This window comes from Alligator sinensis, unplaced genomic scaffold (genome assembly GCF_000455745.1).
Source record: "Alligator sinensis unplaced genomic scaffold, ASM45574v1 scaffold628_2, whole genome shotgun sequence".
Taxonomy (NCBI): Eukaryota; Metazoa; Chordata; order Crocodylia; family Alligatoridae; genus Alligator; species Alligator sinensis.
The window spans coordinates 1,279,516-1,304,167 of record NW_005841833.1 but is presented as its reverse complement, the minus strand read 5'-3'; positions in this window follow the sequence as shown (position 1 = coordinate 1,304,167).

Sequence of the window (24,652 nt, the reverse complement as noted above, 5' to 3'; positions counted from 1 at the left end):
TTTCCCTATAAAGGAAATTCAGTGGTAGCAGTTCGCACTCTCCCCTAGAAAAATAGACCTTTGTGGCAGTCCCTACCTTGCCAGGACTACCTGACATACGTGCTGGTCCCAGAGACAAAATCTTTTTCTTTCCAAGCTGCTCCACAAGCATTTTGCATGGGTAACAGCTTTAAAAAAAACCACCCTTCATTGCAAATGGAGTTGTAGCTCCATGATTTGCTGAAGACTGACAACCTCCTGCTGGCTGGGCTACCCCCTCGGGAGGGTGGTCTGTCTGCTGCATCTCTGATACAGCTACAGCGTGCAGTAATGACAGTCAGGGGATGTCCCATGTACTGCCTATGGTTCCTCGCCCGCTCCCCCCACGTACAGGGCATCTTTCAATAGAGATACGTCCCCTTCCTTGCTGCACAAGGAGCTGGCATCATGTCCCCAGCAGCAACCTGGTGTCAAAAGAGATGCACGCTCTGTGCTCTCTCATGGTGCTGCTACCATCAATAAAGGCTGGACCCTGCAAAACCCTTGCTTGGGTAGGAAGTCCATCATGACAGCACTTGTGTGACCTGGGGCTCTTCACACAAGCAAGGGGGTTGCCAAATTGGGTTGAAAGCTCTTTGGCAACCCCTGTGATACCAACCACCACCCAACAGCTTGTGTGCACGCAAGATGCATGAGACCTAAAGTAAAAGCTTGCATCCATCCTCCTTGGGCTAGGAATAGCCCTGTTCAGCAAAGGACCAAGGATACTTGCTATTGTGGAATATGCCTCCTCCATGCCAATGCACTGGCCCCATTTCGGTGTTCAGCGAGGAATGAGAAAGCCCTGAATGAGTGGTCAACTGGACTCTCCCTCTCACAGAGCGCTAGCAACCAGCACTGTGCTGGGACTCCTGGCAGCCCCGAGCGAACTTTTAGTATCGGGCCCCCCTTTGCCAGAGATAATGATAATAATAACTGGGCAACAGAAAAAAAAAATTACCATTTTCAGGCCCCTGTTCTGTCCAGGGTGCCCGGTTCGCCCATGCCTGTGCCTAGCCCTGCTAGCAACAAATCACTCTAGAGCTTCTCCGTGGAGATGTCACCGTGAGTCATCCAAGCTGTAAATTGGAATGGGAAGCACGGCCAGCATTTGACCACAACTAATCCTGCAAGCAAGTGGTATGCATGACTTGAGTGCATTGTGCTACGGAGTCAGCTCAGTGGCTCTCAATGCTTGTGAACAATGTGTTAATGAGGCTCCAGATACAGTAGCAGCCCTATGTCCAGGCTGGAGTTGGCCAGGAAATCTTCCAGTCGGCTTTCTGCCCGGTGCACTCCTGGACTCCAGAGGCATTCATCACAAAACCCTCTCTGCATGCACCGGACTGCCACAGTGCAGGGCCTTTGGGGTTTGCTCTGCAGCGGGTCGATTGAAATCCAAGCTCGATAGTTCCCACAAGGGTCGACGTTTGACGAAGCCGTGTTTTGCCATTCCCTTTTCCCTTACTCTACCTTCATTTTTTTTTTTTTTTTTAAAGAAAAGACACACACTCACTGCTTGTGTTACAGTAGCACAACTCTGACTGTGACCAGGGCCCCCCAGGCAACGCGCTATCGGCAAGCAGGAGAAACGCTTGCTGCCTCCAAGCTTGTAGATGGTCCAGCAAAAAGAGGGGCAGACAGAGGCAGAGTTTTGGAGCGAGTTATCCAAGGGCACATGGCAGTCTGTAGTAGAGCCAGGAAAGACCTAGGAGGGTCTTTGGGTCTGCAGGTCCCAGGCAGCCTTTATGGCTTGCCCGGAGCACATCCTCAGAGGGCCGGAGTCGAGCTTGCCGCTGGGCCTGGCAAGCTGTTCCCTGTAAGCCCTCAAAGTCTCTGGGGGGGGAACTGTGTTCCAGAGAGAGACTTGTATGATTTTCAGCTCATAAACTTCCTAGATGGCATTTAAAGCAGACCTTTGATCTTTCAAAGGGTTTTTTTTTTCCCTGCAGCTTACCAAGTTCCCCCATTTCATGTGTTTATTTATGGCCACTGCCATATTTTGTGACTTCTGCCCACGTTTCTGCATGCTGTATTCCTAGCTGGAGTGATGAAAAGTTAAAGAGGCATGATCTCATTGACAAGAATAGCCCTGGCAGCGAGGAGATGGTGAAGGATTCTGCACGGTCAAGGGACCAAGCCGTGAATTGGTGCTTTCTGCATCTTCCCTCCCCTGACAGTGCGAGGCTTCATCTTAAGAGCAGGAAACTGGCTCGGAGTTGAGGCCCATGTTGCATGCCCGTGACTGTACTTCCCGTGGAACTGGAGCAAGCGGGAGGGAGCTCTACTTGCATAGAAAGGATTCAGGCTATACTAAAAGCTCAAATCCTGAGCTACAGATCTGGCTGCAGTACATGCAACAACGATGCTGTGGAAGGGAAGGGGGAGAGAACTGCTCACTCCTCCGGGCAGCGGGACCAGCCTGCAGAAGTTTCTCCATGCAAGCCATCAGCTGATTTTGCTGCCCCGATGCAATGGGAGGTCGCGGGGATACAGGGAAATCATAGTGCAGTTGGGGTCAGGCTTTGCATTGCATTGAAAGCAGAGGGGTCAAAGCTGGCATGCTCTTTGCGAAGCAAGTCCCTTGCCAGCAGACAGGCCAGTGCGGCCTCAGATCCTCTCTCTTACTGAAGCTAGCCTTTCACATCGCTGCTACCAGTGAGCTACCACAGCTCCATCGGTCCCAAAGTCCATCCTGAGCGAGGAAATACCAGCTTTAGAGGCCCACTGTGTTGCTTTCCACAAGATAACTGACAAGGCTTTCATGTTCCAGAGCTGGAGGCCCCAAGGCAAATAAGGTTGCTAACATTTCCTAGAGCTTATCTCCCCCCTGGGCCATTCGAGAAGTGGAAGGCAGCTATAAGGTGCAGGCTACAGCAGGGAATGTAGGTGCGACTTTGCTGCAGGGCTCCCCTTCAGTGCATTGGGTTGCGGTGAACTGAGCTGCACCACTGCCTTAAGCAAGCCCTCCGCCCCTCCTCTCAGCAGCGATGCAGTGGAATAGAGATGCCAGGGCACACTGCAGTAATGCCTCATCGGTCTGTGCAGCTCGTAGCCCTCGTGGGAACGTGCTGGTCTCCACCTCCGTCTCAGCTGAAACTCAGCAGAAGGGGGAGCGCTGCAGTGAGACCTTGTTTCAAAGACTCCAGCCCGTCCTTGCCTGTATTAAGGACAGTCGCACCAATGGCCCCATCGTATGCAGTGACCCTGGTGCAGACCGCTCAGGCCGTGTCTGTACCACTTGTCTGCTGAGTCCAGGGCGGGTGGGCTCAGGATATGGGGAGAGGCTCGTTTCTCAGCAACAGTCCCGGGCTTAGTGGGGAGGTGGTATGGATGGACCTTGACTTAGCTATATGGCAGGAGTGCATAGGAAGGCTCAAACTGCTGCAGCTTGCTACTGGATTGTGCTTCAAGTCCACAAAACCTCTGCGATACACACACTGCGTGCCAGGAGCGTCACAGCTAGAACTAAACTACTCTTGTTGTGCCGGCCAGCAAAGCACGGTCTTTCTGCTGAAGTGCTTGTCCTGTGCCAAGAGTCAGCATCTTCCAGGCAAAGGCAAGCGCTTGCATTGAAACAGCTGAAGGGAGAAGAGCTCTCTCTTCAACCTGATGATTTTTCAGGATCCCCACACTGTTACCCTGATGCCCTACTTGTCTCCAGTGTGAATCTTTCCCTGTGAGCTAACAGCTCCACGTCACGTACTCAGAACGCCAATACGCACCGTGCCATCGGCCAACTTCAGGGGCATGTTTGCCAAATTAAAGAGAGATTGCCGGGATTAATGAAAATACCGCTGGGGATCATGTCTGTTCCTCAGTGCTCATCACCAGTCTCCATCCCATCCGAGAGCTATTCACAGGCTGTAAAATTAACATCACATCTCCCCTTACCAAGATATTATTCTTGGCCCTGACTTTCAACTCAAAGACACTTGAGCCTCTAGTATGAAACCCAATATGCAGGCCTAGCCCTTCCCCCCCTCAAAATTTTCCCCCGTTAGCAGCTGTGACTTACTTTTATTTGACTAGAAAATCTTAACATTCACTAATAATAATAATAAAGCCTGGCATACGGTTCATGGATGCATAGACAGCCTTGAGACCAGCTGGGTTTTGTGGCGCAGGGGCCTAAACTCTAAGCTGTCAGCAGTAACACAAGTCCAGCTCAGCCCATCACATAAAATTGTTCGTGAAAGTCAGCAAAAAAAAACAAAGGTAAAAAGACTGGGTTAGTCCAAGCAAAAATGCCTACTGATACTCCTTGAAAACTGTAGTAAGACAATGTCTGGTTAACAGAAGAAGTCTGGGACCAAAAATCAATACTGATGTATGGGAAATTGGGCGTAATTGGAAGACGGTGATAAGAGAATGGACGGTACTGCTGGTCATCGTTTTGGGGTCCTCAATTTGACACATGGCTGGGAGAAGAGCCGGACTAAAAGAAATGAGCCTTACCATCGTGGCTGATACCCTACTGCCTCTGGGACCCCAGAATCCTCTGGGATCCACCAGATCCTCATTGCTGTGATCCTGCAAGATGGCCTGACCTGACCATGCCAGAGAGAGGAACTCCGATGGTGTCACAACTTCCACCAACTTTGGCTGAAACCTGGAGTGTAAAACATGCGTTCTTGCCGGCATCCCCTGGTGCACTCTTCCTTTCCCACCTTGTTTCTCCTCTCCCTTATCCCTGGTTTTGGTCAAAATAAAGAGGCTGGCTCAGCCAGGAGGACTATATCCTTTGCAGCACTGCTATAAGCCTTCAACCAGAAAGGCACCTAAAAGCAACCACTTGAGAAGAGCCAAGCACCTGATGCTGGTCCTGGCCTGCGAGGTTGTGCAGTGGCTGGTAAGATCATGTCCGGCTCCTGGCTTTGTCCAGTAGCAAGGTTGCAAGAATCAGCACCCAGAACAAGAGGCGCGTTCCCCATCTTTGCCCTTCTTCTCTCTCCCTTCTTGTGGGAGAGTTTGCCACATCCTGCTTCACTGAAAACAAAACAGCGGCGGCAGCAACTTCAGTCCCTCTCAACTAAGTTCTTCCCTTTCCCCCAAAAGGACAGCTGCTTATGATCTTTAATGGATTATGGAGCTGGAGGTTTTCCTTATTAAAATTCCCTACAGCTAGAAGGAAAGGAAATGACAGGGGTTGCACTCATTATTTAATCCTTTACATTTCAAAAGCGTTGGTTTTTTCCTTCTCTTTCAATACATCTTTAATACATGTTTAAAAATAGATGTTTGTCACAGGCTTCAGCAGGCCAAGGTCTCTTTACTCTACAACCTGAAGCTTATTTAACTGATTAATACCATGCAGGGGCTGGGTCATGCTAACACCTTTGACACTCTGGTCTCATATGAGCCAGTTAAATTAGCATGGCTGTCTTTCAGAGGAAAACCCAGCAGAAGAGGCAGCTGTTTAGCACACTTTGCCTTCCCCGGGCAGCTCGCTCACCCCTATTGCATGCACAGCAGGCGTGCTCCAAGTACCAGCCCTGTTGGAAAGGACGGGATGTTCCCGACTGTGAGCTGGGATCACGTTCAACCCCAACGGGCTTTTGGTTTCTAATAAGCTGACAAACTGGCAACCCCCAGGGAAAACGGACCAGGACCCGGTGACAAGCGTGGAGATACCCTTTACTAACGATCAGTATTGGAGCTGGATCTCTCTGGTAGAAGCAAACATCAAATGCTCCATCGTTCCCTGTGCCTCTTCCAGGCTCTGCGTGCCGTAGGGCCTTTCTATACATCATTGAACTCCGAGCACATTTATTATCTCTTAATAATAGCAACCACTAAGAAGTGCAATGTCACTGGCCAAAATGGAGTTAGGTCCAGACAGCAAAGAGTATCAAGTGGAGTGTCATATTGAATGAAATAGTTTGAATGTTTGTAAAGGTTGCCCATTAGCCAGTTTCAGGAAGAAGATAGGATTTATCTCCTTATCTAAGTCATTGTTTTTGGAACTACGTGCAAAATGTCCTAACTTCGCTTAATTTAAATTTTATCTTTAGAAGTCTTTTACAAAGAGAGCAAATATCTTGAATTCTGAGACATCAAAGCCTAAGGCCTTTTAACAAAATTGGTAAGAAAAGGACATTTACAGTGATATGGAAGTCTCCCCAAGAATAATTTAAAATGCTCAAAAAAGGCAAAAGAATCTGTTGAGTAAGATCCGAGCCCAAATTTGGGAGTAGTAACAAGTTGAGTAGGAGGAGCCCACTGACGGCAGCTCGCTCAATAAAAACTGTAATTTACTGTCCCAATTTGGAGGTGACTTCACTTGCAGAACAACGAAGGAAGAATCGCAAGTGTAGCCCGGAACAGATTGATCACCTGACCCAACCTCTCCGTGAACACGAATCTCTTAGTTCACGCTGAAGCTGCAGAGCGCCCGAAAGGGACTGAAGGAAGGGGACTTAGTCCTATCACTGTTGAGCCCAGCTCATTGAATCGTATTGCTGAGGCCAGCCTATTGAATCGTATTGCTGAGGCGTGCCCATTGAACCGTACTACTGAGGCCAACCCATTAAATCGTACTACTGAGGAATGAAACCATATTTTGGTATTTGGCTTCTTGGAATTCTAGGATTGTAAGTATATTATGAAAAATAACAGTATTGATTCAAATTTAACTTTTAGTTGTAATTGTAGTTGTTTTTGTAACACTAATTCTTATAGCATTGTTTGGGAAGGAAGTGCATTCGGAGCATTGTTTCTGATATATGTAATTATTGTGTTTTTAATGTTTGTGGTGTTTCTTAAAGCTAAGCAGTGTTATATACGTAGCAAAGAATTTTAAAATAAAATTGTGTTGTATGAATTAAGTGTGTAATCATTGTGAAATTGTGCAATCAGCTAACTACTCCCCCAGCCAGTGCATCAAAACGAATCAGTAAATTGTGTGGGATTTTCTCTATTCCATAACCCACTAGAGACATGGAGCACAGCAAATGAAACCTGATCTTGTAAGCGTAACCCTCCAGGGCAATGGTTTTCAACCTTTTCTCATTTGTGGATTTTGAATGGCGGCACGTACCCCTCTGGAAATATCAACAGGAGGTGCAGACCTCTTTGAAGTGGAAGTGTGGGTATTCACGTGCTTCTGATTGATCACAGCCATGTTTTGCAGACCCCTTAGACAGTCTGCAGACCCTCAGGGTCCGTGGACCACAGGTTGAAAACCACAGCTCTAGTTAGTGTTGCAGGTTGCCTGTTGTGCCCAACCCATGAGCCTGGCACAGCTCTCAGCTTAGGCAATCTGTTTCTTCAGCTCAAGCTGGAGCAGCTCAGGCTTTTAGCTTTGGAGACCCTGGCTTCAAGCCTCTGTGCACCGACAAAGAACGCAGCCTTCCCACTCAACCTATATGCACATGCTTCACTTCATTCGTGCGCAGAGTAGTTGGGCTCCCTTTTAAGAAACCCAAGCACTTGTTCCTAATGTAGCATTAGTCACGTGCATCACCAGAAGGTACCAGGACACTCCAAGGACGAAGATGGTCTAAAAACCTAGCAGAACAGAATGAATATGGATTTAAAAAAAGAATTATCATCTGACAGGATCCTTTAGATCATGGTAATTTAACTGGCAAAGCCTTAAAAATGTGTCAGAAGTTTTCAGTCGCCGATCCAAAAGGCGCAGCTCCCATTAAGATGCTGTTAAATGAAAAGGTTGTTCAAAAGTCTCAAGTGCTTTCATACAGATTTTTAAACTGGTGGGGTTTCTTTTTAGTGCCCTTCATTAGTGCCTTTTAGTTGCCTTGCTGTTTCTTTGCCCAAATAATTCTTGCTCTTTACAAGCCGGCTAGCAGGTGTATGCACGGCTTTATGGCGCGGTCTGAGTCCTACTTACTGCTCTTTTTAGCTCTTGGCTAAAAACATGAGACTGGGCCTCAGGAAAAACAAATAAAGGAACTGAATGTCATGGAGTCAGAGGTACCATTTTATTTTATCAAAATAGGGGAGGGTAGCCTCTCATGTGTTTTCCCCAAGAACTGTTGTTATAGGTGTTTCCTGAGTTACTGACTTATTTTTCCCCCCCCACCCCTTGACTCTCAGCCTCCGAGGGTTTTTTCCAGCACAGAGATGCTGGAAGGTAGAGTAGCCAGTACATTTAGCTCTGTTGAATTTAAACAAGCTGCTGCTTAGGGAGATGCTTTGAACAAAGCGCAGAAGCAAAGCACTTAAATGTTTAAGTTGTAAGCACATCCTCAAGTTCAGGCAAGTGCTCTGCTGAATCAGGGCTTCGACAAACAACTGGACTCGTTGCCGGAGGACTTACTGGAAGTGAGGACGAGTGAACCTGGAAACGAGTTTTCCGAGAGGCTAGCTGCTCTGGGTGCATTCAGGCTGCTTCAGTGCAGAAAGCAGAGGTCTCGTGACTCAGACTACCTGGTATCTGGGGCAGGGACTGTCATTTTATTCTGTATGTGCATGGACGGGTCATGGTCCATGAGCAGGGCTCCTAGCTGCTAGGGTAAAATAAACAGCAGTCTTTCAGAGAAACTGCTCCAGCAGCCTATCTGTATCCGAACACAGAACCATTCCAGGCACGAAAAAATATACACCCCCTTGGGGCTTTGTTGCCAGGATATTGCAAGTCTGGTGCTATAATTCTTCATTGTCCGTTCTCCCCTGCCTCCACCAGGAAAACTGCTGTGGCCAAGGAGAATCATGACTCCAGAAAACGAGGGTGGAAGGGACCTCGGGAGGTCACATCTAGTCCAACCCCCTGCTCAAAGCAGGACCAGCCCCAGCTACATCATCCCAGACAAAGCTTTGTCTAGCCGGGTCTTAATAACTTCCATGGATGGAGAGTCCACGGTCTCTTTGGGTAACCTGTTCCGGTGCTTCACTGCCCTCTTTGTGAGAAAGTTTTTCCGAATATCGAACCTAAAACTTTCCTTGCTGCAACTTGATACCACTGCTTTTCTTCTGCCATCTGCCCCCACTGAGAACAGTCCAGCTCCGTCCTCTTTGGAGCCACCCTTCTGGGAGCTGAAGGCTGCTATTAAATCTCCTCTCTGTCTCCTCTTCTGCAGACTAAATAAGCCCAGTTCCTTCAGCCTCTCCTCATAAGTCATGATCCTCACCCCCTAATCATTTTTGTTGCCCTCTCTTGGACTCTCTCCAATTTGTCGACATCTTTTCTGTAGTGGGGGCCCAAAACTGGATGTAGTCCCCCAGATGTGGCCTCACCAGTGCTGAATAGAGGGGAAGAATCACTTCCCTTGATCTATTAGCAATGCTCCTACTAATGCAGCTCAGTATGCTGTTAGCCTTCTTGGCAACAGAGGCTCACTGTTGGCTCATATTCAGCTTATTGTCCACTGTCACCCTGAGGTCCTTTTCTGAAGAGCTGCTGCTTAACCAGTTGGTCCCCAGCCTGTCCCGGTGCATAGGATTGTTCTGTCCTGAGTGCAGGACTTTGCACTTATCCTTATTGAACCCCATGAGATTTCTTTTGGTCCAACCCTTCAATTTGTCTAGGTTTCTCTGAATCCTAGCCTTACTCTCCAGCATATCTACTACTCCTCCCAGCTTGGTGTCACCCACAAACTTGCTGCAGGTGTAATCCATCCCATTTTCTAGGTCATTGATGAAGATATTGAAAAAATCCGGCCCCAGGACCAACCCCTGGGGCACTCCACTTGATACTGGCTGCCAGCTAGATATAGAGCTATTGATTGCTGCCCTTTGAGCCTGATAATCCAGCCAGTTTTCTATGCACCTTACAGTCCATTCATCCAACCCGTATTTCCTTAGCTTGCCTGCAAGAATGTTGTGGGAGACGGTATCAAAAGCCTTTTTAAAGCCTAGCTATATCACTTACACAGCTCTCCCCACATCCACAGAGCCAGTCATATCATCATACAAGGCAATCAGGTTGGTCAGACATGACTTGCTCTTGGTGAATCCATGCCGACTGTTCTTAATCACCGTTTCCCCTCCAATTGCTTAGAAATGGATTTCTTAAGGACCTGCTCCATGATTTTTCCAGGGACTGGGGGAAGGCTGACTGATCTGTAGTTCCCCAGATGCTCCTTCTTCCCTTTCCTAAAGATGGACACTATATTTGCCCTTTTCCAATCACCTGGGACCTCTCCCAATCACCACAAGTGTTCAAAGATACCTGCCAGTGGCTCTGCAATCACATTGGCCACCTCCACTGAAGAAGTTAGTTCTTCACCTTTGACAGCTAGATGTGCTGGCACCTAGGAGGTGGCTAAGCTCATCTTCACGAATAGTGAAGGACTCTTGTTAGCAGAGGAGTTTCCATGCCACTAAATCAGTCCCATCTTTACATAGTGAATCTTGCCCCTTATCATAAACCTGGCTCAGCATCCAGCTGTGCATGGGGGTCCCTCAGCCCAAAGGCAGCCCTGTTGACCATGACGTGGCAGTGCTCGGATGCCGGGGCCCATTGCAGGCACAACTCCCAATGAAGTCGAGAGGAAGTCTGTCGAAATTTCTAACTGTAAATTCAAGCCTTTCTGCTTGTTTCATGCCCCTTTGAAAAGCAACTGTCCTGGGAGGCGCCAAGGCCAACATTACTGAGGTTCAACAATGCTTCATGACAGTCTAGGACCACACGTGATGAGTAAATCCTTGATCCAATTAACTCGGCATTGCTTTGCTTCCCGGACACACGGAAGAGGGCCGGCCACCTTCAGTAGACAACTAAAGGTTGCAGGGAGGGACCAGACCATTCCTGGAGCTACTCTAGATTTGCCCCAGGGCTGCTGAGGGCAGAAGGAGGCCTACGGTCTTTACTGGGAATGTGTCCTTTTATAATGAGGCTGGAGGGGGGTGGGGGGCAGCACTGTACAAAAGGCACCCCCAGACTTTTGCCATTGTTACTTCACTGTGGTGGATTGGGGAATGTGCAGCGTTGCCAAATCCCCCAATGATTTTAGTGCTGGAGATGTAGGCCACATGTGCTAAATGGTAAACAGCTCTCGAGGATCAGAATAAAAAGGCCTTTATAGTGAGAGCAAACACAAGTAAATGCCAGAATCTAAATGAAACGGAGCTTTCCAAAAGCCTGAGGCTACTCCGATTTTCAGCGCTCAAAGTGCAAACTTGTTTGTTTCTTAGAAGGCTCGAAACAGCGACGTGCGACCTCGCGAGACGCCCCTGTCCCACTCCCGAGGCGCGGCAGGGACTCTCAGTGCCACTCATTTAAAAGCATTGCATCTGACATGAATCAGTCACCACCACATTGCTTGAATTTCAGATTCAGGCTAAGTGCGGCTGATTGATTTGCGAGTGGGTAGCCAGCGGGGAGAGGACTACTGCCAAATAAGCAAAACGCTATTATAACCGAACAGAGCAATAAGGAGCGCAGAAACACTGCATCAGTCAAAGTGCCTGATGTACAGGGATCGTAGGACTGGGTGCATTTTAAATGCAGGTATAGCATTACAGGGACAGCAAGAGATATGAATAAAAGAAAGGTTGGGGGTACTGGTTTGATGCTCTGAGAGAAAAGACCCCAGTTCGATTGGTACTGCAGGGCCGACACTGTTCTTAAACCAGCCCTTGGCTTGAGTATCAGCGACACGGGTCATTCCTTCCAGAATTGCTCCAGATGGCTCATTACACTGGCTAAAGATGCCCTCTAGGACTTGGTGGGGCTCCCTGTGGCTGCCTGCTTGGAGAGCCTTACAGCACTGGGATCTAATGGCTAAATCCTCAGGCAAAACTCCCAGTCGGCACTGAGGTGCGTGGGGAAGGGCTGATGCATGCCTGCAGCACTGAAACTCAGACTGGTTCTCATTTGTTTAAAGATTGGCCGCTGCAGCATAAGCCCATTATTGCTTGTGCTATCCTCATGGACTGTGCCTGCTCTCTTTGTCACACCCATTTGTACAGCTGCCAGCATGGGTGGATCAGGAATCAAAGCGGGTGTGACGGCACCTCTGCACCCCCCACCCCCGGATCCACTCCCGGCTGTTGGCAGTCACCAAGCTTGAATCTCCAGATTCTCTCCGCTGGCTACCCAGAGCATGACTCCAGTTTGATACCAGCCCAGCTCCACCAGCATGAAACTGGTCTGACAGCACAACAAAAGGCTCTTGGTATTTGCCCTCACTCTTCCATTCTCTCCCGCCCGCCTGTGATCCGGGCCCAGGTCCTTTTCTTGCTGGCCGATGTGCCCAGCCCCTCCTCATTCTCCTCTGAATTTTAAAATTTTTTTCTGGGTCCGTTTGAAAACATAGGGCCCGGTTTCTTTTGCTCCCACTGGGTTTCTGCCCCATGGTCTTGTTGACATTAGTGACGTGGCTCCAGATTTATCCCAGAGTAAGAAATGGAAGTATCTGGCTCCCATCCCTTTGGGTGAAACCAGCTGTGGAGTTTATTGCTGCTGGATTAATGCAAGTGGAGGGTGTGGCTGGGCACCCAGCCCAAGTGCTTGATGGCATCATGGCCAAGGTTTCCTTGAGTCCTGAGCCTCTTCTGACTTCCACTGATACAAACCAGGAGTAAACTCCACTAAAGGCAATGGTGTAAACCCAATGCACAAGGAAAATGACCCTCAGACTTTTACAGAACACAGGCCTTGGACTCCAGGGACCTTGTTCCAGAACAAACTTCCCGTGCGACCTTAGGCCTGTCACTTGGGGCCAGCTCAAGAGAAGGGCTTGTGTGGACTCTAGTCCAAAACTGTGGTCCAAACAGCCTTTGCTCAGCAGCCAACTGACCCTGGAGGTGCCCACGCTCACAAGGTGCTTCCCTGGATGTTTTTACAATCCATCCTCTTCACGTGCCCAGAACTGACCCAATGTCAACAGCTCAGCACGTAGAAACACAACGAAGCAAGCAAAAGTGCAACTTGGTGTGGGTGAGTGGGGCACCAGACCCTGTCACCAACTTATTGGGGATGCCCCCAACTCTCTCCAAATACTGCAGGCAGGGCCTTCTCAGGTTTGCTCTTCCTCCAGTTAATAGCTGCTTTTCTCTAGAGCTGATGCACAGCTCTGGGTCCCATGCCAGCCACTGTAGAGACAATGTATGTGCTCAGAAGAGCTGATTTCCCTTTTGTTTTCTATTATATCATGCATGGGATGCCCTCCAAGGACATATAGGTTGGCAGGTCTATAGAGCAACTTGCTTTGGGAACAACGAGGGGGAGAAAGGGTGGAGCGGGGGGTGGGCAGATTGGACCAGGGCACCACCAGCCAGGCTTGGTGAGGTCAAGCCAACTCATTGCATCACACATGAGAGAATCCAGGGGTAATGAAGAGGCTGGGAAGAAAGAGGTGACCCAGGTGAGGCAGCGGATTAGGACTTGCCTGGCAGGGTGAGGGAGAAGACTGGTGAATTCTTTTGATTTTAAGTTCTCACCAGTTCCAACCCTGCCCAAAACAGCATCCATGCTAAGACCTACAGACTTGACCTTCACAAGTCAAAGCTCCCCGATGCCCGGAGGTAGAGCCACCAAAGCTACAAGGCTTGGCAGGACAGCAGGTACGGATGGAGGGCTGCAGAGAAGGGCGAGCAAAGAAGGAAAATGCATCTCTCTCTGCAGCCAAACTAGAAGCACTTTCAAACATCCTGCATCAGTGCCTGGGCACTCGCTAGCGTGGGCCTCGCTTCCAGAAAAACACACGTTGATTTATGGCGACACATCAAAAACCATGCGAAATTTGTGGCTTCTCGCAGTTTGAACATGAAATGTGAGATTTGCTCGCAGCCAAACCTTCAAGTCAAAGGAAACTTGGGCGGGGGGGGAGAGGGGGAACCTACGCAATTTGAAACAGAAGCAGCCCTTCACGTCTAGCTCCTTTGAACTGAATCAAGCAGGCCTTGCATGGTCCTGATGAGAACCAGCTTATTAAGAAATCCTCTTTAGCACCAAGCCTCCCTTTGTTGCAGTCTCTCTGGGTATGGCCGCGCACAATAGCTCAAGAGTTGCCAAGTCAATCCAAAACAAATATTTTTAAAAGCCAAGGCCCTATGTTCTTTCCCATCTATTTGTTGTGTCCTGGCATATAATGAACAGCCTTCCTGAAGTGCTTTGAGATGCATCTCAGGGGATGTCCTCTAAACCAAAAGGGTTTTGCACCAGCTGCAGGTCAGCACTGTTTTATAGGCCTGAGAAGCTCTTTGAGCACCTGCCCTTTGCTGCGCGGCACGGAGGAAAAGTGCAGACTGGAAACGAGCAGAATGGCCTTTGCGCCCATGTGATGGCTCTCCCCTTTTTGCTCCTGGGGAGAGGAGCCTCTGGTTGGGGTGGGAGCATCCCATGCCCCACAAGAAGGGCTGAGACATTGTGCAAAGACCATGGAGATCTCCTGCCTCTGTGAGGCTTTTGGGGAGAACCAGAAAGGAGCTCTGCTGGTTTAATCTCTGGGGGTTTCCTCAGGCTGGCACCAGAAACCCTACCCAGGTAGGCAGCAAACACTCAATGGATCACGTCAAGTCGGTGTCACCTCTCCTGTTGCATTCACTTCAACATGGCTTTATAGCCAATATATAGATCCCCTAGGTCAGAGTCCATGACTAAGAAAAGCTTGTAAAGCAACATGAACTCTTTAGGTTTTTTTCATATCTTTTATGGCCCAATGGGTGAGCAGGAAAAACAGCACAATTTACTGTGGGCCTCATTTCTTTTCTTTTTTTTTTCCAACAAATTCTTTCCAGGGCTATTTTACAGGTTTGCAGAGTACAGTCACTTACAGAGACCCCTTAGCAAAACAGCCATTTAAAAAACATGCTGAGCTACTGTTAAATAAATTATTGACTTAACAGCCAAGCACCTAAAGATATAATTGGGCCCCATTTCAGAGCAAATTAAAGCAACATGCATCCCAGTCCCAGAGCCTGCTAGGGGCAGAGCTGAAAGAGGGCCTGGAAGCCTTCCAAAGTGCACAGGGTGAGAGCCCTGCCCTGCCGAACAAGCCAAAGACGAGGGGAGTTGGACTTGCAGGAGAAGCTAGGGATGCTTCCAGAGATGGCCAAGAGGATCTGGTCTCCAACCAAGTTTGAGGATGTGTTTGGGCCTGTGACAGGGCCCTGGCTGTGTGGGTCTCAGGGGAGAAAAGAGCAGAGCCGGGTTAGGAAGTTGCGGTGCAAAGTTGCTCCTGGGTTCCTCTCGACAGTTATAAGCTGCTTGACACAGAGATCTTCTTTTTCTTCTGACGCCAGCCCCGTCTCTGTAGCCTCCGACGCATTTTGGGAAGCCTCTCAACAATCCATATTGGAGCAACTCGGTTCTTTCCAAAAGTAGGGAGAGCACCGAAAGATGGGGCAGGGACCAAGGAAGCAATGTGGAAATCCAGGTCAGGCGGCTTAACTGTGATGGAGATAAGAGCATGTTTCAGCCAGGGGGGCACGTGGGGCTGCATTGTACTGAATGCATTTCATGGTTGCCTTCTACAGCCCAGAGCAAAGGGCAGCGTGGTTGTCCTTTCTAGCACGGTGCTTCTCTAGACTGAAGAAGAGACTTTTCAGAGGGCAGCAAATGCACTCCAGTCCCCGCGGGAAGAGGAGGAGGGTGGGTCATTTTGCTTTGGTTTTCACCCTGCAAAGTGTATTGGCTACTGTTCACTTCTTGAGAAACCAACTACCGCCCCCACCCAAAAAACCCTACCTAAACAAGAGACTCCATAGCACAATCTTCTCTTGGGGGAAGGAAGAGAGAACCCCCCCGCAACATGCCATATATTAATCTCATTGCTTAATGCTCAGCTAGTCTAGCAATGTGCACAGTATTAAGAACCTGAATAGGAGACACTTGCTTGAGCAGGCCGGGTTAACATAGTCTAGGTACAGACCTTCAAAAAGCCCGAGGTGGAATTGATATAAGCCACATAGGTTTCTGTAAGCAGCATAGGTTCAGATAGGTAGCGAACATTCGCCCTTTGGTGGGAAGGCTAATCTTAGCCTGGGTTGCATCATTTTTAAACCAGTCTATATGTGCTGAACTTCTGTTCTGTTACAAGTACAGACTGGATTTTGATCACTTAGACGAGAGCTTTCCAAACTTTTCATGTTGGTGACACACTTTTTAGACATGCATCATTTCGCGACACAGTAATTCAGTTCCGGGGGAGGGGTCAAGGGAAGCAGACGCGAGTAAGGAAGCTCCGCGGTGCCCTTCCGCAAAATTTTCTGCATTTCGCATGACACACCTACACACTGCTGCCGACACACTAATGTGTCGCGGCACACAGTTTGGAAAGCTCTGACTTAGACAGATAAAAGTGTGATGTCTATACCTGGCCAAAGACAGGCTAGCCTCTTTTCTTTCTCCCGCTAGCCATCCAGTTTCCTTTGCTGCTGCTGAAGAAAAGACAGGAAAGTATGAAAACAATTATCCAGCTGAAAGAGGTGGTTGGGGGTGGAGGGATCGTTGGAACCATTGACTGCTTTAGGATTAAGCAAGGAAGCAATTAATGCAACAGCTGAAAAATGAAAGCAGCATGAAAAGCAGGATGCTAAAAAAGTCAGATGAAAGAAAAAAAGAAAGGAGAGAAAATGATGAGCAGGCAGTTAACAGCTTCTGGTCTCGTCTCGGGGACGTTCTCCTCTGGTTGTTTCTCATTGTCCCTTCCCGCTTAGCAGACCTGAAAGGAGTCGGCTCTCCCGCTAACAGTGGAAACTAGGTTTGGTGAGAAACAGAACCAATTCCCTGCCCCACCTGTCCTCAGGGCAGGTCTGGATCTACCTGCGGTTCTCCATTCATCTGCAATAGCCCAACTGAGCCCCTGCATCTACACCCTGTGCTTGAACTTGATGGCTGCATCCAGACATGAAGGGGCATGCACTTGCAGCGGCACAAATAGGAGCGGCCCAAATTTGGGCCGCTGCTTTGTGCCTCAGCTCATGCCCCTGCACGTGCGCTCTGTTGTGGGACAAATTGCCCCACTTTGCACAAAATGCCCTTGCCCGTCTCCTCCCAGCGTGCTGGAGCAGCATGGGCACAAATGGAGCAGTCGAGATCTTCTGCCAGCAGCCAGAGCATCTCCAAGCCTCAGCTTGTTCTGAAGCACACTATTTGTACATGCTCTGTGCTGCTTTTTTCCTGGCACGTTTTTTTTTCTTTTCTTTTTTCGCTACCAGGAAATTCTAGTAGCAAATTTTGCCCCCACGGTGCAAATCTTCAGTGCAAGGCACATTTCAATGTTCCACGCGTGCGGTCTGTGGCGCCACAAACTGAACGTGCCTGCATGTCCGGACGCAGCCAAGATGTAAACTCCTCGTGTAGGCCAAGGAGCAAAATGAGAACCGTGTTTCTAGGTCTGCCCACGGTCACATGCACTGAAGTCAGTGGGTTGGCATGCATGCTTCTGCCTCCTGCCCTGCCTGGCAGAACCGGTGAGCTTGCCTGGGTGGGACTGAGGGCAGGGTTGTATTTTTGGAAAAATGGAGCAGCTGGACTCAGACCGCCTCTAAGGGTGGAGCCGAGGGTTGGGTTTGGCTTGTGCTGACGCAGAACCTGACACTGAAATAATATTTGCCCTCCGTTCAACTTCATATACCGAACACAAAAGGCCCTGTTTGAATAAGGGAATGGTCAGGGTGACACAGGCCACGAAGCACCAAGAAAAGTCGAAGCAAAGCCCAGACTCTCCACCCAGAAATCCTACTGTTTTGGAAAGAAACAAAACTGTACTCAAGTGAAGCAAGGAAGGAGCAGCTCAGATTTTCTTGCTGAACTTCCTCAATTTTCTCTAGCATTTTTCAAGAAAAGGGCGTGTGCACATGTGTTTCCCTGGAAGGTGCCCAAGGTGCAATTCTTTTGTTCAAGGCACCAAATTGGCTCATTTGGTATAGTCTCGGTTGCTCAGATAAATACCAACATTAGCCTGTGCTGTGGGACTTTTTATAGCTCCAGAGGATAGATATCTGGGATGGGAAGGTAAGTCTTGAGATTCAAAGTCCAGAGCTAGATGTCATGAGATCTAGGCTACAGCTTGGCCCTATCCCGCCAGCTGGCAGGGGGACTCGCAGGAAATCGCCCAGGTCAAGTTTTTCGAGAGTGCTTGGTGATGTGATGGCTCTGGGTTTTAGCTGCCTAATCTGAGACTCCTTTACAGAGCCCGATTTTCCTAGGGCGGGTGCTCAGCCCCTTGAAAAAAGCCATGGCTCCTTGAAGGCATTTTATGCTGCAGATTCAAACACAGAGATGCCCCCAAAGCACCAGTTGGCTTTGAAAAATCTTGGCCCTCGCTTCCCACCCTGGGAGCAGGGAGCACTGTGATTGCCTCCTCCGTAGGGAGGCTTGTTAGCAGGGCAGCGTGTTTGCCGGGAGCCGCACATAAAAACACCTGTCAAAGGCAAAGCACTTGAGCACTAATAGATGCCCAGCCAGTCGCTGGGAGCTTGAAGCATTGTTTAAATGTACTAGAGATGTGTAACAGGTCCTCACGCCCAGCCTTACTTAAGTCCACTCTCCCCTAAGCCAACAGGTCAACCTGCCAGCACGTATTAGCAAATCCTTCGCCGTGCATCCACTGCTCAAACACAAAATAGTTCAGCATCCGTCAGAGCTGGGTCTTCTCACCTACTGTGCGACAAGCCCCCATCCAGGTCCTTTCTGAATTTGGGACCCCCCCAAATGCTCTACGGCTGCAGTCCTTGCTCCCAACTAAGATGCTTCTTGGTCTTTTATCTCCGTGCCTGACAGGCAGCAAGTTAGAGGTGACCACCTGCCCGGCTCCGTTACTGGGACGCTCCCCAACTGTAGCAAGGAGAAAACCCTTCTGCAGAGAGGCCTAGGGCAGAGCTGCTTAGGCAGCTACACGTCTGGGTCAGTAGGACCACTCTTTGTGCATCTGTTTCTCACTGGGCAGCGGGTTCAAAAGCTGGCGAAGGTCACAGAGGGAGCCGGTGTCAGAGCTGGGTACAAAGCCCAAATATTCCCATGTCACAGTCCCGCTTTTCGATCACGCCTCTCCTTTTCTCCATGTAATGATCAGGCATCTCTGCAGGACAAATGACACAGAGGAGTCCCTTTGGAGCTGTCCGTGCTGGCTGACTGCATCACGAAAACTACAGCGGCAATGCCAACACTGTGCACGGCACGCGTGTATAGGGTCGGATTAGTGGGGAAAGTCCTCCTGGCAGGGCGCGGGAGACAAGGTCCCGGTTTCAGGAGAAACACCAGGGTCCCTGACAGTGGATCGCCCAGTGTTTTTGCAAACATGAGCTATGAAGGCTGTGGGGCAGGTTGTGTGTCAAAGACACTGCCTCTTTCTTCCCCAGGTGCCTGTAGCCAGATGGCAGGTGTTCCGTGTTTGGAAAAAACATTCAACGCCCGGAAAGCATCTGTGCAGGCAGCTCCACCTCAAAAGACTTGTTTTCTTTGTCCTTGCTTTGCAGGAGCAGGGATCCTGCGCTTCATCTCGCGGTTACTCATTAGTCAGTGTTGTCTAGTTGGGAGCCAAGGCGGGGGAGGAGAGGCGAGCTGTACACCGAGTGGAGAAAAGCAGCTCGAAAAGCAAGCTCACGATGTTGGGAGAGCATGGGGTCCTAGCAGCACACAGATATGGGTGAACAGCTCATCGTTTATAGACTATAATGCACAACCCCAGCCTAGCTCGTCCAGCCATTGCTTCTCTATTCAAGCAGAAACAGCAAAGAACCAGTGTTACAGTGTGCACGCTCAGGCCTTGTTTGCTTCTCCGTCTGCTCACTCCACTAGGAAGAGGGGAGCTACCTGGGATCAAATTTACTCAAACCCTGCCCTGGACAAACAAGCAAAAGCTCTGGCCTGTTTGCTCTCTCGCTCTGGTTTGGGGCCATCTCTACCATGGGCCAGAGAGCTTGCCCATGCCCGGGCTTCGGGCCAAATTCCTTCCCAGATAATTTCTCCCAGCTCCTAAAAGTAAACGGCTGCTCCTTGGTGCTCCCACCAGCAATTGCAGAGTGAGGTCCTAGCAAAACTCTGACAGCTCTACAGATTAAGGGTCCAATCTCTGCTGGCCTCACCCCACTGACTTAATGGAGCACGGACAGCCATGAATTTGAGTCTAAATACGGTTTTTGTAACTATCTATGCAATCTACTGAGGTCTTGCTAACAACCCACTGACAAGGGCCACAGGCAACTGCTGGCACCCTCCTCTGGATGGAGCTGCAGATTGGCTCTTTTGCCTTGTGAGGGCCAAGGTGGATAGAAAGAGAAGTCACGATGTGACGGGAGAAACAGAACAAAATAACTGGCACGATAGAGCATCACTCCATGCGTGTGAATTTCCCTTTAAGTAAAGTGTAGAGATGATCCTTTAAGCATCCTTTAAGTAAAAGTGTCGTTTAGGTTAAGTATTCTTTATGTAAAGTGTAGAGATGATCTTTATTCAGGTCTCGGTCATAACTCCCGTGGTGCCTTGCACAAGGTTGGTATTGCAAGGGCTACAGCACTTGGCTGACTGTGAATGTGAGGTCTGTTAATACACCAAGGATTAATTCCAGTGAAATACAAGTATCTAACTTAAGGGAATGCCGTATTTTCTCACACGCGACATGCTCCCAAATAAAACCTGCACCTTGATTTTGAAAGGCAAAATGCAGAAAAAAAAAAAAGAAGATTTTTCCGGTGTCTTGGTTGACTCCGTGATATAGAGAGGAAGTCTTTCTGGGCATGCTTGTGTTCCCAGAAAAACTTCCCAGACCTTCTCCCGGGATGCCACATTTTTGGGAAGACTTATATCACACAAGATTAGGCAACAGACCCTTGCAAGGGTAGAAGCAAGACTGCAGGAGCTCTTTAAGCCATTTTTTAGATAAGTTCCTATAAATAAAGCGGAGTTCGCACTCATAAGCCTCATCAAGATACCACCTAGCAGCTTGCTTGCTGCTTCAGGCACAAGATCCAGTGCTCAGCCAGTAGCTAAGGCTGTGACTCCATCATCTTAACCCCCCCCCCCCCAGTTTTGGGGTACAAGTGCGAGGTGTACGTGAAAATATAGCATATAGATGCTTCTTACTAAACAAAGTTAGCTCCATTGGCCCCCGGTCTAATAGTCTCAGCAGTAAGAAACCTTAACAGCAGCCAAACAGGACGGCGCATCTTTCTGGTACTGGGGGTACGGGGAAAAAATACACGTCAGGATTATCATTCAGCTCTCGTTACTGCAGAACTACTCCCAGGTCTCTAAAGGGCCACTCCAGGAGTTCAGAGCCAGAATGGCAGAACCGAGAATGGGCATGACATAACCTGGCACATGGCATTTGTAGCTCCTGGAGCTGCCAAAACAAGCTATATTTCTGTATTAAATACAGGTGAAATAACAGCTTTAACAACATAAAGAATTTGGTAGCGTGCACGAATCAAACTGCAGCTTTTCTAAGCGGGGATCAAACATTTGTGCTGCTTTCCAGGGGTGTCATTATTTATATGCACTGTCCCGTTCCATTAGGCGTGCAGGGCACCTGGCAGACGCAGACACAAAAGGAGGCCCTGGCCGTCTTGGGCTTGCCATCTGTGAACCAGGTTATTCCTGGCCCTTGTCCTTACACAAGGGGAAAGTGCACCTCACTTTTGGGGCGCATCGGACACATGTCCCAGTCGACTCGGTGACAGAAGGACTGAAGCCAGAAGAAGGAAATGACTCCTTAGAAAGAGAACTCAGATTTCCCGGGCTTCCTCTGCCCTCGTCCAGTCCTCTGCCTCCATTTTCCTTCGATGGCTCCTGGTCACTTCTATCTGTCACAGACACTTTAATTTGAATCCTAGATGAAAGTGCATGGCCCCTGCAGATAGGAATCGCACCCTAGTGCTAGCTTGGAAACACCACCCTACCTTCCTTGTGTCCTGGTTCTAGCCTTACTTCTATCTCCTGAAAGACTGCTCTTGGTTCAATATCCTTCGAAAAACAGACTTCAAGGTCAAGCGCAGACTTCTCAGAAGCCAGGGTGCATTCCTCAGACTTCCCAGGTAGGCTTTTTTTCTATCTCCAAGATCATTGCCCAACACCCAGTATGTCCCTTCTACCCCCCCACTTTCCCCCGTTCTTTGCCCCTACAGTCCCAGGTCCCTCCCCTCCCTCTGCAATTCTTTATCTCAAGGATTTGGGCCAATTCTAATTGCTCTTCTTCCACCCCAACACGTGGCTCCCCTATGCTATCTCTGCCCTTCTGCCTCTTGGGCTTTCTGTTCTCGGCTCTGCCCTCCTGCAACCTCTTTGGTCCAGTCTCCCCGCTCTTGTCCCATACAAGCAGGATTTTACTTAATGCACTGAATATGGAGATGACCCCGAGCAACTGCGCAGTCGTACAAGGTAGCATAAAAACGCCGTTGTGTTCGGTCTGAACTCCGTACAGGTCCACTGCGTTCACTGTAATGAAGCTACCTTATCATAACATTTGCCTGTAAATCCCACAGTAGCTCTAATTATGGGCTGGTGCTCTGGCAGAGATGTTGTAGTTATATAATGACAGGCAACTGCACATAACTCTCTGTACATGTTCTTGCAAATTACTGGGTAATTACACAGAGCAGGTTCAAAAATAAATACCACGTGATGTTCCCTATGGACAAAAATTACTAGGGGGGAAAAAAAACATCACTAGGGGAAAAGCAGGGGTGAGTCTAGGCACTGCGTAAAGGAGTGAGCACAACTCTGAATTCATACATGGATATTATTGCATGGCTCCAAAATCAGTTGGAGATTACAAACCCATGCACGGCTGCTTTGTTTAGACTTAGGGTAACCTACATTACAGACCCAATTAAATCAGTGTATTGCTAACCCTGCCATAGTCACATGGTAGGAACAAACGACGCCGTCTCCAGTGGATATTTCCCTGTCTTGGAATGACACTAACAGAATTTATAATGGGCCAGTAAAGCAGGGCTGTAGCCCGACTCCGTAGAGACAAGGGAAGCAGTGGTGTGAGAGCATTAATGCAGGACTTTGCCACCTTGGCAGCTGTATGGCATGCACAGTGCCCCCAGGCGGGTTGCTTTTCCAGTGAAGAAAACCGCTTCCTTGCTTAATATGCACACCCCAAGTTTGGAGGGCTGATTTTAGGGGCAAAGGTGTGTGCGCTGTATGTGAGTAAATAGATTAGTTTGACTGTGCCTCAAAGTAAGAAGCCTGAACAGTAGCTGAACGGAGGAATGGAGGGGAGAAGTTATTCTGCCACACTGCCATTGGGCCAGCCACGGCTTTCTGCCTACCTAACACCGTGTGCCGATATCCCGCGAGAGCCAGACAAGCCCCGGACTTCAGCCTCTTCAGCTCTGGAGTTCAAAGTTTGGTCTCTGTTAAGTTCCACTAAGTAAAAAAAAGATGAACGTATTTATACCGCTGGGAAAGGGCTTCATAAAGGCGACAACCATGCTTTTACAGGCGGGGAAACTGAGGCACAGAGAAAAAGACTTCTTGGAAGGTGCAGTCCCTGAATCCCAGCCCAATGCCTTCTTTGCCGCATCATGCTACCATCTAACGGGTGTTTAAATATTGCTATCTCTCATAGGAGCCAAATGCAAACCCTGGATCCAAGTCCTCATAAATGTTGGAGAGATTTGAAAGCTGAATCCAATTTGGGAGCGTACTCCTACTTCTGAGCGCTTGGTGGAGTTGTCCTGCTTATCTTTTTCCTTTGGCTGGAAACTGTTTACAGCTCAATTGTTTTCCAAGGGAGGCAGATGGTTTTTTTAACGGCCTCTGAAAACAGAGGTTAGGATACGACCATTCTTCTGCAGCAGGTCCCGAGGAAACGCGGGGGAAATTTATGAGACTGCCAGTGTCAGTCTTCAAAGGGGAAGCCTCTTTGCGGGGGGAAAAAAAAAAGTTCTTCTCTTCAAAGGAAAGTTCTGCCTTTGTCTTGTGAAGTTGTGTTTATTAAAGGAAAAGAAAAAAAAAGAAAAAAGGAAAAATAAGCCCTGGCCCAAAGGCATGGTGTGTGTGTAGGTCGGCTAGAACACTTGGTACCCGAGGAGGAAAACAAAACCAAAAAAAGAAATGCCACCTAAAGGTATATTGCAACATGCTTCATGGAAAGAACCAGTAGAGACTGGCCTGCTGCGGGGAAGGATTGACGGGGAGAGCTGGCATTGCCAGATGCACAAAGCAGCTAAGCCTTTGGGGTCAGGAGGGTGAAGCAAAGAAGGCTTCAGCCACAAAAAGCCCAACGTGAAGAGGAACAAGCTACTCAAGGAGGAGAGAGGTCTGACTTGGAATTCAGGATCCCTTTCTGGCCCTGCCACCGCTCTGCTGTGTGACCCTGGGCAAGTCACTTAACCTCTTTCCTTGAAGGGGTCCACAGATCATCGAGGCAACTGGCAAGCCTCTGTTTGCTCCAATGCAAAACTGGTGACCCTGGGCTGCTGCAGTGCAGGATGGCGGTACACACCGATGGCACGATGCAGGGGGCTCAGGCCTGGATAGGGGCAAGTATGGGCATTCGGGGGATCTGATAAAAGTGTTGCGAGTGAGGGTCATGAAGAGTAGGGATGCTGTTTTGGTATCAGTCACTCCAGCCAGAGCCAAGATTCACTGGCTTTTACCAGTTTTCCATTGTACCAGGGACCAGTATTGATGATTAGGGTGTCCAGGAAGCCAGGAGCACGGCTCTGTTTGGGGCAGGTAAGGACCACCCCACTTCCTTCTTCTCCCCCTCTCCTTGCCAGCAGACAGCCTTGCAAGGGCCCTGTTATAACACCTCCAATTTCTTTCCCT